Source organism: Zingiber officinale, chromosome 3B (assembly GCF_018446385.1).
Source record: "Zingiber officinale cultivar Zhangliang chromosome 3B, Zo_v1.1, whole genome shotgun sequence".
Classification (NCBI taxonomy): Eukaryota; Viridiplantae; Streptophyta; class Magnoliopsida; order Zingiberales; family Zingiberaceae; genus Zingiber; species Zingiber officinale.
In genome coordinates, this window is record NC_055991.1 from 49,685,021 (window position 1) to 49,704,093 (window position 19,073).

A 19,073-nucleotide genomic window follows, 5' to 3' on the forward strand; every position below is an offset into this window, starting at 1 on the left:
AAATAATTTTGAAATGAATTTTGAAAAGATTTTTTAAATAATTTTGAAATGAATTTTGAAAAGATTTTTAAATAATTTTGAAATGAATTTTTAAAAGTTTTTTAAATAATTTTGAAATGAATTTTGAAAAGATTTTTAAATAATTTTGAAATGAATTTTGAAAAGTTTTTTAAATAATTTTGAAATGAATTTTGAAAAGATTTTAAAATAATTTTGAAATGATTTTGTAAAGATTTTTAAATAATTTTCAAATTATGTTTTAAATCAATTTTAATTTCTTAGTCATCTCACCCGATCTAAATTTTCAATCAGGGAACCCTATAATTGTTGTGAGATGAATTGAGGTTCAATTTAAGGGTTTGGTTTAACTTTGTGTTAGATTCAGGTTTAGCTTTGGGTTCAACAAATAAGCATTCTTTGGATAAACTTCTGGGCTATGGTGAGTCACAAGGAATTCATTAAAGTAACCATGCCTTCGAGGTTTTCCAAATAGTCCTACCCATTGAACTTAATACTAAACTTTGGTCTAACTAGTTAGGATCCATTTAAGGGTAGCTTCGGTCAGTTCCACTTGGCCAAATGTACCAGGTCGAAGCCATATCTTCCTAGACATGCGATGCCCAAGCTTCCCTAACGTACTATCATCCAAAAACTTCACCAGTACCGTTGGTTAAGTTAAACCTAATCCATTTTAATCTAACCTTAATTACCCTGCCAGGTAATCTACTCTTGTTTACCCTTATCGGGTGGATTAATTTCGGAGGTGCCAGCTATTCTGGAGCCTCCTCCTATGTTATTGATTTACGTTTTATTAAGTTAAGTAAATAAAAGGTACTTGATTATAACTTGGTTTGTACTGTTTAAGTTTTACTTTAGATTTATAACCCAAGTCTAGATTTCGTGATTTGACTAAATTATTAACAATCTTCTCTAATTTATCAACTTTATCTTTTAAAATATTATTTTGTATTTCTACTTTTCTAAGAGTTAATTTCTTATTTTTATTTGAATTAATTTTGTTCATTACATTATTAGCATGCATATCTAATTTTGAAGAGAAATCTATACTAGAGCAAGCAGGATTAGTTAAGCTAGTGCGATCATGTGTTGTAAAAACTGGATTTTCATATAATGTAAATGTACTAACCTTGATTTCTCCCTCTGGATTCTTGGGTCTTCTTTCAGGGCATTGTCTTTTGCAGTGACCCATTAGTTTGCATTTGGAGCATTTGATGTATTTCTTCCCTCTCCTGATTATTTTCTCCTTCTCCTCCGATTGTGTCGGTCGAGTCTTACGAGTGGGGCAGTCGTTTCTATAGTGCCCTCTCTCCCTACACTTAAAACAGATTATGAGAGATTTATAATTTGAATTTATAATTTTACCTTTTAGATCTGTGATAGGATCCTCCCCCTTGACCGTTGCCATTTCAAATTCTGACTCAGATTCAGATATCTCGTCTTTGGCCATCAGTGCTATGATATCGGTTTGCTCTGATTTTTCTGAGTCTGGTTCGGAGGTTGACTCTGAGGATTCAATTTCAAATTCGGACTCAGGTTCTATTCGATCTTCTAACTCTGAAGGGATCTCATAAAGCTTGAGCACTTTCTCCCAAAGCTCCTTAGCATTGTTGAACTTTCCAACTCGATCAAGATCTGAATTTGTTAGTCCGCATAGGAGAATGTAAGTTGCTTTTGCATTTGCCTCGAATGTCCTTATTGTTTGTGCATCCCACTTCTCACAGGTGATGAGTACACCTTCTTTGGTGGGGAGAGTGAATCCAATATGGATTATGGTCCATATTTCTGCTTCGGTCTTTAATTGATGCTCCACCTGGTCTTTCCAGTATCTGAAGTTCTCGTCAGACAACAATGGTAGGCATGTGGAGTTGTACCCATCTTCGTAGGCCATTAGAAGAAATCTCATAAAATAAACACAATAAAACTTGTTCCAAGACTTAGTCTTGGATTAGTAGTGCGGGAGAGAAATAAAGATAGTAATTCAGGAATTTCGAAAAAAATATTATTAAAATAATATTAAAATAATATTAAAAAAATATTACCACAAGTTTTTGAAAATGCAATATTTTGCTAATTCCAACCAATGGTGAAAAGATGAAAATTAATTTTTCAAAAGCAGTTTTGGAGGGAAAAAAACGAAAGGGGGGGTGAACAAAAAAAAAAGAGACGTGCTAGAAACAGTTTTATTTTTAACCTATACAAACGACAAAGCCAAAAAAAAATGCTTGAATGGTGGTTGCATCAGTTCAAAGAGACCCTGCTCTGATACCAATTGTTGGATCGAGACGTGCTAGAGGGGGGGTGAATAGCACTCGTGGCTATTTGTTCGATTATCGGAATCGTAAAGCGTTCGTAGAGTAATTAAAGCAGCGGAATAAAACAAAACAAACACACAGAGACAGGAGGATTTTTACTTCGTTCGGAGCCTTGATCGACTCCTACTCGAAGGCCCGTGATCCTTGATCGCTTCCGGTGGGCAACAACTATAAGCTCGATAAAATGATTACAAGATGAAGTACAAGTAACTGGAAAAACTAGTTATACCGACGACAACAGTAGAATATTGAAGCTTCGGGTCGTCGGAGACTTGTTGCAGCACTTCCGGGCGTCTTTCGGAGCAGCACGTTGAAGAGAGAAGACTTGGAATTCGTTATTCTGGTGCTGCTGCTCGAGACCCCTTATAAAGGGTGTTCAAGGCGCCTTGAAGCCCTTCAAGGCGCCTTAAACAGGCCGAGTCACCCGCGGAGATCAGCACAGACTTGGTCGAACTTCATCCAGTTCAAGGCGCCTTCAGCCTACCCAAGGCGCCTTCAACCTTCGACCCAAGGCGCCTTGAACTTCATCTAAGGCGCCTCCAACCTTCTGCGCTGGCTTTTCCTGGTTCGCACCCGAGGCGCCTCCAAGCTCCATGGAGGCGCCTCGGACACTGTTCATCCGAGTTGTAACTTGCTCCTTTGTTCCTGCAAAATGTGTTAGTCCCAAACACATACCCTGCAAAACAAAGTTAGCACAGAAACATAATGAATGATAATAAAGGTTTTGACAGCATTCGAACTGTCCGGGTCTGACTTCAGGTTTCCAACCGGAAACCCTAGGTCGACCCGACGCCTATTGTTCCCTCTACGGGGAACGCGTCCTCAGAGATTACCTGTTGCCAGTCCGGTCCTCCAGACCGACTGGACTTTCCGCCTAGGGTTACCACCCCCTAGGACCTAGGGTTACTGCCCCTAGGATTTTTCTCCACCTAGGGTTACCGCCCCCTAGGACCGAAGGTTGCCGCCCCTTAGGGTTTTCCTTCACCTAGGGTTACCGCCCCCTAGGACCTAAGGTTGCCGCCCCTTAGGATTTTCCTTCACCTAGGGTTACCGCCCCCTAGGACCTAAGGTTACCCCCCCCCCCCTTAGGATTTTCCTTCACCTAGGGTTACCACCCCCTAGGACCTAAGGTTACCCCCCCTTAGGATTTTCCTTCACCTAGGGTTACCACCCCCTAGGACCTAAGGTTACCCCCCTTAGGATTTTCCCTTGCCTAATCGCAGTTAGGACTTTCCTGAAACCTTATTTAACCATGTTAGATGACAAGGAACCTTAACTTTGAATCCCTTTGTCATTATCAAAACTGAGGTTCGATCGTCGGATGCTTACTGCACCAACAGTACCCCTTCAGATGGAGAAGATCACACATTCCTAAATAATTTCCTATAATCATCCATAGAGGAAGTTTGATCTAGTGATCCGAAAATAAACTCATCTGATATGGAGAAAGGCACTTAAAGCTAACGCGCAAGTTTGAATGCATCACTTACAAACCAGTAATAGAGATCATGGAATTTATTTAAATAATCCCTCTCCTACTTATTTAAATTGAAGAATTTTATCATACACACACATCACAGCACATACATCGTAGCACACACATCACAACACATAAAACAGCATATAAAGGCAATAAATATGAAAATAAAATTTTCAACTATTATGGCCTCATCCAACGCTGTCCTCCAATATGCTGCCAATGGATCAAGCTATCACGTCTATCTCGCTTCCTTCTCTGCCGCGCCTCCGGTCCTCCAAATAGCACCACGCATAGCAAGGATACAAGCTGCAACAAAAAAATAAAATTTTACATTTATCGATCCTATATTCCACAAAGGAATTTACATGTAATCTAGATCGAACAGAATGCAAAAAAATACTACGGCAACCGGCTGCATTTAATTATTATAATCATGTACACATAACAATATCGACATGCCCGAGGGTTCAAATCATACACAAACACACAAAGCCATAATAGTTGGACTTAGGACGCTTACAACCACAGAGTTAATCTATCTTGCACATCCTACCATTATCCGACCTAAATTCATATATGATCAGTGCATAATTTAACCGAAAACCAACTACACAGAATCAGAAACCTCGCTCTGATACCACTTGAAGGCGTTGGAATTCCGTTATGTTTAAATTCCCACGTATAAAAATTATACAAGTACAAAACTATTCCTAGCAACTCGCATGTTCGATCATACATGTGTTTGATCAATCAAGCAAGTTTTTGAATGATCAAAGCACACCTTGATCGAAGTACAAGATCGTTGGCCTCTTGTGTTGGTATTCCAAAATCAATACAAAGAAAACTAACTAATTACGCAGTGGAATTAAGAACTAGTTGTACCTTTTCTTTGTAGCTAAAAACCTCTTGATCTTCTATCGTATTCCTCTCCTCTTCTTGGACGTCGTGTGAGCGATGATCTACCAAGACAACACCACCCTCCTTCTCTTCTCGGTTTCCAAACCGTCGGCTACAAAAGGAGGCTCTAGGATGGGGCACCTTCTAATATTCTTCCTCTTCTCCAATCCGCCGGCCACCAAGTAGGAGGGAGCGCTGGCCACCAAGGAGGAGGGGCGCCGACCACCAAGGATAAAGGGGGCGCCGACCCTAACAAAGGAGAAGGGGAGGGGCACTGGCCCTAGGTGAGGAGGAAAGGGAGGGGCGCCGACCACAAGTAGGAGAAGAGATAAAACTAGGTTTTAGGGGGCCACCACTTACTTCTTTTTATAGGCTTGCCGTCGGTTACAAAGAAAGAAAAAATAACAGAATTCTATTTAGAAAAAATCTTCCTTTCTATAACCAAATTAAACCAAATCAAGTTAAACCAAACCAGGTTAAACCTAATCAAGTTAAATCAAACCAGGTTAAACCAAGTTAAGTTAAACCAAACTAGGTTAAACCAAACCAGGTTAAACCAAACCAAGTTAAACCAAGTTTAGGATGGGTGGATGCGAGGCTTTATATAGAGGCTACAGTAGGGACATAGAGGAGGAATTGGTTTAGGCCTCCTGATGGGCTTGACCTTCCTGTGTTCAGCCCGAACACCCAACCCAAGTCCATCAATAATAACTCATACCACTAAAGGGTTATTATTGAACTACCGTACCAATTTCATATTACAAGATGAGCTCCTTCTTATCATGAGTGCGTTAATCTCCCCGTGTTTAAGATATCATATGTCCATTAATTAATTGAGTTACTAACAACCCAATTAATTAACATATGATTCCAAGAGTAGTACCACTCAACTTTATTATCATACCGGACTAAGTCCACCTGTAGGATTTACATGATAATCCTTATGAGCTCCTCAAGGGGGCATCATCAACCTAAATAATTAGGACACAGATTCTTTCTATAATCAATAACACACTATATAAATAATACTATCTCCCAACTCATTGGGCCTATTGATTTAACGAATAAATCTCACCCATTGATAAGTTAAAGAAATAAATAAGTATATGTGCTTGTTATTATATAGGGATTAAGAGGACACACATCTATAATAACAGAGGTTCTGTTCTTTTACGTAGTCAGTACAAATTGAACAACCTCAAATGGTCCTGCTCAATACACACATAGTGTACTAGTGTAATTTTATAGTCAAGACAGACTAATACCAAATTAAATTACAATCGTTCCAATAGTTTGTCCTAATCCATCTTGGTTGTGAGCTACTATTTATAATTTATAAGGAACTGATAACATGATCTTCTGTGTGGCACCAAACACCATGTTATCTACAATATAAATTAAATGGACAACTACATTGACATATATATAAATATAAAATGCAGACATTTGACCAAAGTGATTCTCATTTCAAAATATTTCAAAATAGATGTTCATACAAAAGCTAGGCTTATAGTATATATTCCAACACTAACGTCAATGAAAAAAGGATGAATAGGAAACCTAAAACCACACAGAACTTGTTCCTAGAAAATTACCACACTTTCTGGAGGAGGAAGATGAGGATGATCCCTAGGAGTAGGAGTCACCATGTATGAAGGGAAGTTGTAATTCCATTGAAGCTCACAAGCTTCCGCTGCAGAAAACTCGAAAGAGCATTGGGTGTACCATTCATAAAGGGTCAACATTGTTAACAAAAAGATGTAAGAGGAACGAAAATAGTTAGCGGAGATGTCACGCCCCAAGTAGTCCCTGTCCGAAGAAATTTCGGCAGCATCTCCCCTGTACGGCGGACAATATGAATCTCAGTATACATATATCTATACCTCGGCCACACTCGGCCGGAACAATACAGTACAAATAAGAAACAAACCACGCAGTTTATATCAATATTCCACACAGCTCAACATATACTCAATCCACGCAGTTTAATAAGGAAGAACGATATAAAACCAACAAAGATATACGTACACATCATACTCCACTACAACGAAGAAAACAAATCCACGAAGTAGTGTGAAAATCTGCAGCGGAAAACAAAAGCAGCAAACCCAAAGGTTCGACATAAAGTCCACAATACAAACCCACAATACAAGTATATAAGACGCAAAAGCAGAATAAATCCGACAAAGAAAATCCTCGCACTAATGGGGCTAGCGACTGGAATATCTCCCGACGGCCTCAACCTGAAAAATAGTAACAACGGGGTGAGTTCAAAGAACTCCGCAGGTAAACTAATAGATATGTACAGCAACATATAACTACCAGTAATATCCTAAGGTACAGTCTCCTAAACTATAGGACCTACAGTACAGTCTCCTAACAATATAACAGGTATGCATAGCTGAATAAACTGTAATGAGTAACCAGAAGCATGTAATACAGTTTACAGCAAGAATAATAAGAAATGCATAACTGAAATAAACTGTACTCACCTGCGAGGCTTGGGCGAATGACTGTGGACATACACAGATAAAGATAGTCAGAACAAATACGCATGTATCCTGTATGCATGTCAATCATATGCAGTCACCCAAGTGCATCATCCAATATGCAACAATCACAATAAATGCAATCTGTGCATATGATGCAATATGACATGGTCACCCCTGTCAGCCATCTCACACACAATGGTGAGACCGCGTGGGTAGGGCTGTGACACCGTGCACTCTGCCATCACTACCCCTGAAGAGTGACCGAGTGGACGGGATGCTGTCGGAGTACACCTATCCTCCTACCTCAAACATAGTGAGGGAGCGCAATGCTCTCAACTCCCGGTACGCGATGACGGGGAGGGATCCCGGCTGCAACCCCGCTGTGTCGTGCTACCCATGAGCACCCCGGCGGTGCACCACCGAGCAACCTACCATACACACCCTGAGTGTTGTGCCACTACCCATGCAGTAGACACGTTGTGTGCAGGCCCTCATGTAGCCGGCCGACGAGCTCAACAATAATGGAGTCGTCAATCGCCCAGCATGCAATCATGTGGTATGGTGCATGCGGCTACAGAATGTCATACCTGAACGTATCCTCCTCCATATACGTAGGTGCCAAAAGGTAAACACAGATGCATAATAGAGATATAAACAACATGAATCCAACAATATATAACAAGTATCTCCAGCATCTAATCATGGGTAGATAAGCACTATAAGTAACCATAACCACAAGCACATATACACATGGCAAGAGATAAAAGTAAACCAGACTAATGTAAAGCATCTAACAGTAGAAGCATGTGATAAGTATCAACTAAGCTAAGACCAGGGAAGAAATAAATCTACCATCTATCACTAGTAATTATATATAAACTATACATATCATAAGACAGTATCAAAAGATAAGTCAAAGGGTACCCGCCTCAAATAGAAGTTACAATCCCAAATCCGAAGTCAACGTCGAGATGCTTGTCTCGAATCAGAATCCTGCGTCAAACAATATATATATTTTATTTAGATAAATCCAAAAGAATAGCTAAATAAAATCCCTAATAACAAATTAGGGAAAAACCCTAATCAATATCATCTCAACCTTCCTAATTTAAATCTAATAGTTAATTAGGGTTAATTACCCTAACCCTAATTAACCCATTAGATTAATTCAAACAATTATATCTAATCACAATCAACTAACCAATTACACTTAACCTAATCCATCTAGGACAGTATTCAAATTCGAAACATGATCTACAACAAGATCAATTATCCTATTCCTTACCTCAAATCCAAAGTGATCACCAATAGATCACAATCAAAGGTGTTGCTGCCGGTTAGGGAAAGCTGCTGGATACACCTCAAAGATCACAATCCCAGCCTCACAGCAACAGAACCTCACTGGATCAACAATGCATCAAGCCAAAAGTCCTTAACTGAGCTGCTGTTGATTGCTGGAACCAGGAAGTCTTCCACAGAACAGGGCCTTACTGCTGGATCACTCGGATCAAGAAGGAAGAATCAACAAGCAGATCACTGATCTCAAATCAAGCAATCCAAGACATCAATCAACCCTTCAAGCCTCTGCCCAACAACTCAATGGATCCCATCGTCATCAACCGAAACCTAATCAACCGCAAGAAGATGAGGATCAAGAACAGGGTATCGGTGAACAGAGAAGAGATCGGGGGAATGGCTCCTGGCGATCTAGGGCACAGATCAAAGAACAGGAAAGAGGAATAAGGTTCGGATTGCTTACCCATTGAAGCCCTAATCGCCCCTTCCACGCCGGTGATCGGGTGGCACGGCTCGATCCAGATCCGGCCAAGGAAGAGATGGATCGCACTATGAGTAGTGCGAGGAGAGAAGAACGGAGGTCGATCGGTTGGGAGGCGACGAATCTTGCTCCTCACCGTGCCCTAGCCACCTCGCCGTTGACGCTTAGCCGCAGAACTCACGGGACAAAACCCCTCGGCCGAAGAAGATCTAGGCTCCGCCGTGCTCCAGCAAGCTCCGACGAACGAGGATGATCGCCAACGGAGAAGCTCCGCTCCCGTCGCCTCCGATTCGTCCGCGAGAGAGAGAACATAGAAGGAAGAGGGGAGATCGGGGAAGAGAGGAGAAAGCTCGGGTTTGGGATCGGCGTTGTAAGGGAGAAAGAAAATAAAAGGGAAAAGATTTTATAATAAAACATTTCCTTAATTAAACGAGTATCCCAAACAGGCTTAATCCGAACCTGAAATTGATCCCCTCAAAACCCGTCATACGAGCTCCGAAAAATTCCCAGAAAATTCCTAAAATTCCAGAAAAATTTTATAAGGCTATTTCTGAAATAACCCTATTTATTTAAATTTTCCGAGATCTCACAGGAGAGCAAAGAACAAAAGATACACAAATGCGAGGAAGAAGACAAAGTGATTAGAAAAGGGTGATGTTGTAAAAGATAGGATCACACCTTTATTTAACTTGTTAGAGGTATCACGGGATCACTGTAAAGGGTGTCACGGGATCACTGTAGAAGGTATAATGGGATCACTATAGTGAATAACAAAAAGGCAAAAATAGACTTAGGTCTAGTCAGTCGGCCACACCTCTTTCGATTAGATTTGAAGGGGAGGCTAGTGATACGGATTATGTTAGATAAGTCAAGCAAGTGAAGGAGTGATTTAAGTCCAAAAAGATGGGAAAGGTATATCGTCGATCGAATAAAGGCCAAGCGATCGCCTCCGCACTCACATATGCTCGGTCGGGCAAAGCTCGCTGGAGCATAAAGGCATTTAGCATTATATAAGATTTGTAGCATATAACCGGCCGACTACAGGCTGAGAGAGTGCCCACATGCTCGTATATGCTCGGCCAGGCAAAGCTCACCCGAGCATAAAGACATTTAGCCTTATGTATAACTCTCAGCATATAACCGGCCGACCGCAAGGCGAGAGAGCACCCACGTGCTCATATATGCTCAGTCAGGCAAAGTCCGCCCGAGCATAAAGACATTTAGCCTTTTGTATAACTCTAAGCATATAACCGGCCGACCCCAGGCCGAAAGAGCGCCCACATGCTCATATATGCTCGGCCAGGCAAAACCCGCCCGAGCATAAAGACATTTAGCCTTACATATAATTTTCAGCATATAACTGGCCGACCACAGGCCGAGCGAGCACCCACGTGCTTATATATGCTCGCCCGGGCAAAGCCTGCCTGAGAATAAAGATATTTAGCCTTACATATAACTTTCATCATATTGCCGGTCGAATGCGGGCCGAGTGAGCACCCACATACTCATATATGCTCGACCGGACAAAGTCTGCCCGAGCATAAAGACATTTAGCCTTATATATAACTCTCAGCATATAACTGGCCAACCACAGGCCAAGCGAGCACCCACGTGCTCACATATGCTCGGCTGGGCAAAGTCCGCTCGAGCATAAAGGTATTTAGCGTCATATATAACTCTCAACATATAACTGGCCGAACGAGGGCCGAGCGAGCACTCATGTGCTTATATATGCTCGGTCGGGTAAAGTTCGCCTGAGCATAAAGACATTTAGTCTTATATATAACTCTCAATATATAACCAGCCGATCGCAGGCCAAGCGAACATCCACGTGCTCACATATGATCGGTCGGGCAAACCCCGCCCGAGCATAAAGACATTTAGTCTCATATATAGCTCTCAGCATATTACCAGCCCGAACATATTTAATAGGAGGTATTCTGAATAATATATTCAGCAGACTTGAACGACCGGTCGAAACATATTCAACGGGAGTATTTTGAACAGTATATGCGATCGGCTTGAATGATCGGTTGAAACATATTCAACAGGAGATGGTTTGAACAATATATACGGTTGGCTTGAACGACCGACCGAGACATATTTAACAGAAAGCATTCTCCACAGTATATGTAGCTGGCTTGAACGACTTGCCGAAACATGCTTAATAGAATATTTGGCGGGAAACATCTTCTAGAAGCTTCTTCAATTATGATGACGTGTTATAAACGATAAAATGGGTACATCTGGGTACAGAAAAAATTTATTAAAGGATTAGCGCACTAAGTGTAGGAGATGATTTCATCTCCTAACAAACTCTAACAAATCGGGGACTACTTCACGACTACGGAGGTCACGTGAGGTGGTATAGAAAGGGGGATCTTCTCCATTGGTAAGGTACGCAAGTTCTAGCATCTAAACTGTGTTTTCACTTCAGTTACTGTTTTTCTTCTTCTTCTTCCATCTGTGAGAGGAATTGACTTGAGCGTCATAGGACCTAGCCAGGGATCCCCACCCTGATCTTAGGTCACTAACTCTTTGTTGGCTCGTCTCACTGTGCGTAGGAGCGCTGAGAAGTTTCTTCAGATCTTCAGAGTTCGTCTTCATAGGAGGTCATCGTCATTCATCGAAACTAGTGTTCATCTCTGCAGATCTCAGACAAGATCAGGCACAAACTTATAGTAATGTGATTTTAGCACCTGATAGCTTCTCTTCATAGTTCCAATGGGTCGAAGCTTGCTGTAGTAATCAGCTATATATTTCCAAAAAACTTGATCCTTCTGGTCATTATCAATGACTGTGTCGGTGTTGATAGTTGCCCATGACTTCGCAAGGACCATATCTTCATCAAGAGACCAAAATCTTTATTTAGAAACATCTTTCTTCGATTCAACTTCACACTCTTCTTGTGATGAGTGTGGTGGCCATTGAGATGTTGGAATAGACGATGGCATTAGAAGTTCTTTGTCGCTGATAGATGGGTCAATAATAGTCCTTCTTGCTTCATTTAAAAACATGGCTGGTGGTTGAGGAGGTGAAAATACGAAAGGCATAGAAGGCATCCCAAATTGATTGTTCATGGCTGACCAATCTGGGTGTGAATATATACCAAATGGAGTTGGGGCGATATTACTCAGAAGGGGAGCGAAAAATTTTGAGAACTCTGAAAATTTGAGAAATTTGGAAGACCTTGCGGAATATATGAAATATTTTAAAAAATTGGACGGTATTGCGTATGAGAGAAAAATTGAGGATATTGGGCATTATGGTTTGGAGGAATGCAGATATTTTGAGAAGATGTATTTTTTTCCGCATTTGAAGAATTCAAAAGATTTGTAAAAGAAGCCTTGAAATTTTCGTCCATCTCAAATGCAAATAGCGAATGAAAAGATGAAAGAAATAGAGAATGAAGAGATGAAAGAAAAAAAATATGAGTTCGGGATGTATTTATAGATTTTTTTTTAATTAAAAAAATTAAACGTTGAATAACGACTATCAAAGTAGCCGTTGTTTAATGTCTATCTTTATCAATTAATTTCTTCTCAACCTACCTCCTGTGTGTACATTATTTTTTAAATAACAAATATAAAAAAAATAAAAATAAAAGATTGACGACAAAGCGGCTCTGTGTTTGCGGAGCCGCTCCGTCGCTTGAGGTAATTTCCTACCTCAAGCCATGCCACCAGTGGAAGCTCCGAAGATGCTCTAATAAATTCTCAATAACAACAAGCATTAATAGAAGGTTTTCTATTTTTAAATTTTATATTAGACACTACTAGTGTAAATAAATTGTTATATATAGTGTTAAATCTAAGGAGAACAGGATCTAGACATTCGTCTTTATATCACGACAAGAATCTTCTAAAGAGGCATATAGTCGAATCATTTCTACGTTCATAAGGGTAATCCTCCTTGCACCTATATGTTCAAATGTTAGATAGAGCAAGGAAAATAGCTATGATTGGTGCAATTTGTTCTAAAAAAAATCAAGTAGATCCAAGAGAGGAGACAAAAGAAAAAGAAACAACAAAATAACCTCCAAAACAATCGCACTAGAATCAAAGTGCCTTTAAAGTTCATTTGTGGTGCAAAGTAGAACATGCCCCTAAAAAGATGCCACGCCTCTCTATCTTTCCTCGACCAAATTAAGAACTGATCTACACTTTATCATTCAATATTAGTTTACACTTTCATCGCCAATAATCACTCACCAAGGCACTCACCAAATAATAAAGTCGAGGTATTAATGATAGAGGAACACAAAATTCCCTCAGTTCCACCAAGGCACTCACCAAAATTGTAAAAGTTGAGGTACTGATAATAGGATTTTCAATAAATGTCGCACAAATGTATTCTACACAGTGCATTATTCAAACTATCATTCGTACTTTTATTCGTGCAATAGTTGGATCGTCGGAGGAGCTGCGTGCATGTGAGATCTAGGAAACTTCCAATAACTCCTTGATATCCTTCTGCACAAGGATACAGATTCAAATGTTAGATATGGTGTTAAAAGAAAAATAGAAAGAAGATAAAATATGAGAGTAATAATTAATCTTATTGTTTGTTGATATTTGTCCTCAAAATAATATAATATATAGGGTTTAAACAAGTACTCGGTCAATTAATCAATTAATAAATAACAGAATAATTCTAAAAATTATTCTGAGAATTATTCTAATAATTATAACAGAATTATTAGAATAATCCTAAAACTAATTTGATTTGATTTGATGATTTGATCCGGTCAATTCTGGTAATTCTCTTTTATCTCTTTTAACGACAAACTTAACGGGAGATCTTTGACGTTGAGTTTACTTGCTAACTTATTGAAACGTTGTCTGGATAATGACTTAGTAAATATATCAGCAATTTGATCCTCAGCAGAGATATAAGAGATGGATAATTGTTGAGTTGCCACACGTTCACGAACAAAATGAAAATCAATTTCCACATGTTTTGTACGAGTATAAAAGATTGGATTTGCTGTGAGATATGTTGCTCCAATATTGTCGCACCAAATTTTTGGTGCAATATTTGATGCAAGATGAAGTTCAGAGAGAAGTGATTGAAGCCAAATAATTTCAGACGTTGTATTTGCTATAGCTTTATATTCTGCCTCAGTACTTGAACGAGATACCGTAGGTTGCTTCTTCGAATTCCATGAGATAAGATTTCGTCCAAGAAATATTGCATATCCACTAGTAGAGCGTCTATCTTCAGGAGAACTTGCCCAATCCGCATCACTATAGGCATGTAAATCTCGAGACGATTGACGATATAAAAGAAGACCATGTAGAATAGTACCTTTGAGATAGCGAAGTATTCTTTTTACATTATCCCAATTTTATTCAGTTGGAGCATGCATGAATTGACAAGCACGATTTACTGCAAAAGTAATATCAGGGCGTGTGATAGTGACATATTGTAAGGCTCCAACAATGCTTCGATAAATCTGTGGATCAGACAGAGCAGGAAAGGATGAAGATGGAGAGTTGTTTATAGCAATTGATGTAGAGACCGGACGTGCTCCATCCATTTTGGCTCTTTGAAGAAGTCCAGTAATGTATTTGCTTTGAGAGAGAAGATAGTCATCCTCTTGTGGAATAAGCTCAATACCAAGAAAAAAACGAGCAATGCCCAAATCTCGGATAGGAAATTCTTGATTGAGAAGACTTAATAAAGTTATGATGCCCTTGTGATCATTACCGGTTATCAGGATGTCATCCACATAAATAAGAAAAAATATCATAAACTCATCATTATATTTGTGAAATAGAGACGAGTCAGTCTTTGATCCAGAAAATCCTTGAGATTGTAACCAATTGGATAGTCAATGAAACCATGCACGAGGAGCTTGTCGAAGACCATATAAGGATTTCTTAAGTTGGCAAACATGAGATGGAAATTGTAGATGAATAAACCCAGGTGGTTGCTCCATAAATACAGTTTCCTCAAGATGACCATGGAGAAATGCATTTGAGATGTCCAATTGGCGTATAGGCCAATTGGAACTAACAACTATCGATAATAATAGTCTGACAGATGTAATCTTGATGACTGAACTAAAAGTGTCATTGAAGTCAATACCTGGTTGCTGACTAAAACCTTTGGCTACAAGTCGAGCTTTGCATCGTTCAAGAGAGCCATCAGCTCGATACTTAAGACGGAATACCCATTTAGAGCCCACAACATTCATTGAGGAAGTACGTGGAACTAGACTCCATGTTCCATTGCGAAGAAGTGCATCAAATTCTGTAGCCATTGCACTACGCCAATTTGGATCCTTGTTTGCTTGCGTAAAACAAGTTGGTTCAATAGATTTTGAAGAAACCACTAGAGCCCGTGGAAGAGGATATCGAGTCGCATTTGGTGGGCAACGTTCATAAATGTCACTAATGGGAAGCATGCGACGAGGAGCATTATCATCTGAATCACTTGTTGATGGTGATGAGGAAGTAGGCTGATATGGTGATGTAGATGACGGACTTGCATTATCCGAGCATTCAGAACTAGAGAGCATATTATCTTCGACCGGTGAGGCTTCCAAGATTGGAGCAGCATCCTGAGGTGATTCTGATAGTATAGGGAAGTTATTAGAGAGCGGAGCAGGACCTAGGATGCCATCATTTCTGACAATATTAGGTGATATTAAGAAGGCGCCACCTGTATCTGAAGAAGAGATCGAAGAAGATACTGAAAAGGGGAACAGAGTCTCATCAAAAGTAACATGTCGTGAAATATAAATTCGACCTGTTGGTATATGTAAGCAACGATAACCATGGTGCAAATTGCTATAACCAAGGAAAACACATTGTAGTGAACGAGAGTCAAGTTTGTGTTTAGAGTAGGGGCGTAACCATGGATAACATGCGCAACCAAAAATTCGAAGGAAAGTGTAATTAGGAGTTTGATTATAAAGTGTTTCAAAAGGACATTTATGATTGAACAATGGAGTAGGGAGTCGATTTATGAGATATACAGCAGTGGTAACAGCTTCATCTCAAAATTTACGTGGAACTGATGCATGATGAAGAAGAGCTAAGGCAGTTTCGACTATGTGTCTATGTTTTCTCTCAACAGAGCCATTTTGTTCTGGAGTGTGAGGACAAGAGACTTGATGAACAATTCCACAAGAGATAAGATGACGATGGAGAGCTTGATATTCGCCTCCCCAATCAGAATGAAAAGAAAGTATTTTACGATTAAAATATCGTTCAACTTGATTTTGAAATTTACAGAATATATCCAATAAATCAGATTTTCTTTTCATAGAATAGAGCCAAGTATATTTACTAAAATGATCAATAAAGGTAACATAATATTGGAAACCTTGGTTAGATAAAACAGGTGCATGACCCCAAACATCAGAATGAATTAATTCAAGTGGGAAATTAGAAACATAATCAGATGAATAGAAAGGTAGCTTATGACTTTTAGATTCCATGCAGGCCCTACATGAATGAGATGGAGAGGAGGTAATGGAAGTAGGTAAACCATACCTATTGATGATTGACTCGACAATATGAAGATAAGGATGGCCAAGTCTAGCATGCCAAGCTGGTTTATTTGTGCGTTCACCAACAAAAGCTTTGATTGAAGAACTTTGAAGATAGTAGAGGCCATTTTTGATTCTCCCATGAAACACAATAGCATTTGTTCCTTTATCTTTTATAAGATAATAATTATGATGAAACTCAAAAATGACATTGTTATCAAGACAAAACTGACGGGTAGAAAGTAAATTTTTAGTGATAGATGGAACATGAAAGATATTGCGCATGTGAAAAGTTCGATTAGATAAATGAATATATGTGTTTCCAAGATTAGCAATTTGCAAACATGAGTCATCGCCTATTTGAACTGTATCTGAGCCATAATATGACATTACGTCTGTAAGGATATTATAATTTGATGTGACATGATGAGTTGCTCCAGTGTCAATATACCAATCAGTAGATGAAAACTCTGGGGTTTTACCGCAAGTAGGTACAGATGAGAGAGCTTTAGGATATGCTTGTGAAATAGACGATTGTCTTGACACTGTAGAACCACCAATGAAATTTGAGGCAAATCTTTGAGGGCATAGATTTCCAGGATGACCAATGATGTGACAAATTTGACATTTTACCCGAGAGTAATCAAATCTTTTAGGGCATAGATTTCTAGTATGGCCAATGATGCGACAAATTTGGCATCGGACTGAATTTTGTTTTTGGCCTCCTTGATAGTGTTGAGTATTTGACATCTAAAGTAAATAACTTATCTTGTAGAGAGATTGGATCGCCGGAAATGGGGTTTTTCGCCTGGAGAAACTCCCCTTGGAGGAAATAGAAGCCTTGGCTGGAGCAACCACTTGTTGTCGACGTCGAGGTTTGGTCGGCGTTCGGTGGACAGCGGCGGTAGCACAAAAGGAGAAGTCCTTTTGTCGTCTTGTTTTGCGGTTTCAAAAAAAGAAACTCCTCTTTTGTCTTGGGCGGCGACAGAAAAAGGAAGGGAAGAGGATTTGTGAAGGAGAATTAAGAGAAAGAGAAGGAACGAAGGATCATGGCTCTGATACCATGTTAAAAGAAAAATAGAAAGAAGATAAAATAGGAGAGTAATAATTAATCTTATTGTTTGTTGATATTTGCCCTCAAGATAATACAATATATAGGGTTTACACAAGTACTCGGTCAATTAACCAATTAATAAATAACAGAATAATTCTAAAAATTATTCTAATAATTATAACAGAATTATTAGAATAATCCTAAAACTAATTTGATTTGATTTGATGATTTAATCCGGTCAATTCTGATAATTTTCTTTTATCTCTTTTAAATGGAACATGTGTTGCAAATGGTCTGTGGAATGAACCGAGGGAATTTTGTGTACCTCCATGCTCAGAGGAGATGTGGTTAGCGCATAGCGATATATGAATCACTTTACCATCCTTGTCGACCAAGAACTTTGTGAAGTTCCACTTGATGCTATCCCCAAAGATACCATCCTTGCTGCACTTCAAGAACTTGTATATAGGTGCAGCATTTCGACCATTTACCTCAACCTAAAGTAGGAAGAAAGGTTAAACGAGAGAGTGATTACACTGTTCAGGAGCAAACAACAAACAGGTAAAAAAAATTATGAAACATTAAGAAAATTCTACAACTAAGCTTTCAAATATATATAGGATATTCAGCTTTGAAGCAAGTGCAAGCAAACTCGACAATCTCCTTGCTTCCAGGTTCTTTCCCGGCAAACTGATTGCACGGGAAAGCCAAAATCTCAAAACCTGCTCCATGTATGCAATCAAGGCAAATATAAGGTTTTGGAGAACAGAAATGAACTTCCAACTATACTCACTTCCATCAATAGACCGGTGCCTCCAAGGGATCCGTTATTCCTTATCCAGCTCATGCATTCTCAATTTTGTTCTTCGCAGAGAACTTGATTCCATTGATGCCAGTTGAACAAGCTCTTTCACTATTTATTCAGTGTATCACTTATTTATTGTGAGTGTAGGGAGCATCATAGTCAAACCTATATTTTGATGTTATTAAAGGTTCAAGTTAAGTCTTATTATTATCTGATCAATTAATCAAGTGTGCATGATCCTCAATCTGGAAAATCCTAGTAGGTCAGTTGGACTCGATACTAGGCAAGGGAAGTTTTAGTAAATCGTGGAACTATGCAAGAACTCCAGATGGATCAAGTGGACTGACATCTGGCAAGTGGACTCAATAGGTCTGAAGGACCCGATATCGAGTCAAGTGGAAGCCCTGACAGTCGATCCGATGCTAAGCAGTTAAGTCCAAATAGATCTGGAGGATTCGATGTTTGATAGGTGAGTTGAGGGAAGTTCCTAGAGTGAGTGCAGTAAGGTCGTGTCCTGGTAAGGACAAACATTAGGTGTTGAACCAACCAAAGAAATTGCCAGAGATTTCTAAGTTGAGATCATGAAACTCCATGATATCTTATTCAAGCATATGTATATCTATTTAACTCTGTCTTTGTAGTACCATTAATATGCTAACTCTATTTTATAGATAAATCAAAATTCTGGGTTAACAAATGGTTTGATCGACCGAACCAGAGGTTCAGTCGGTCGATCA

General features: G+C 39.4%; 1 long non-coding RNA gene across 1 annotated transcript; it reads right to left on the reverse strand.

Moving 5' to 3' along the window:
• Window positions 1–8,134: 8,134 nt before the first annotated feature.
• Window positions 8,135–9,341, reverse strand: LOC121968278. Its single transcript, XR_006108038.1, has 3 exons — window positions 8,962–9,341; window positions 8,488–8,828; window positions 8,135–8,195 (listed from the first exon to the last, which is right to left on the reverse strand). It is a non-coding gene; the product is annotated as an uncharacterized LOC121968278 (long non-coding RNA).
• Window positions 9,342–19,073: the final 9,732 nt, after the last annotated feature.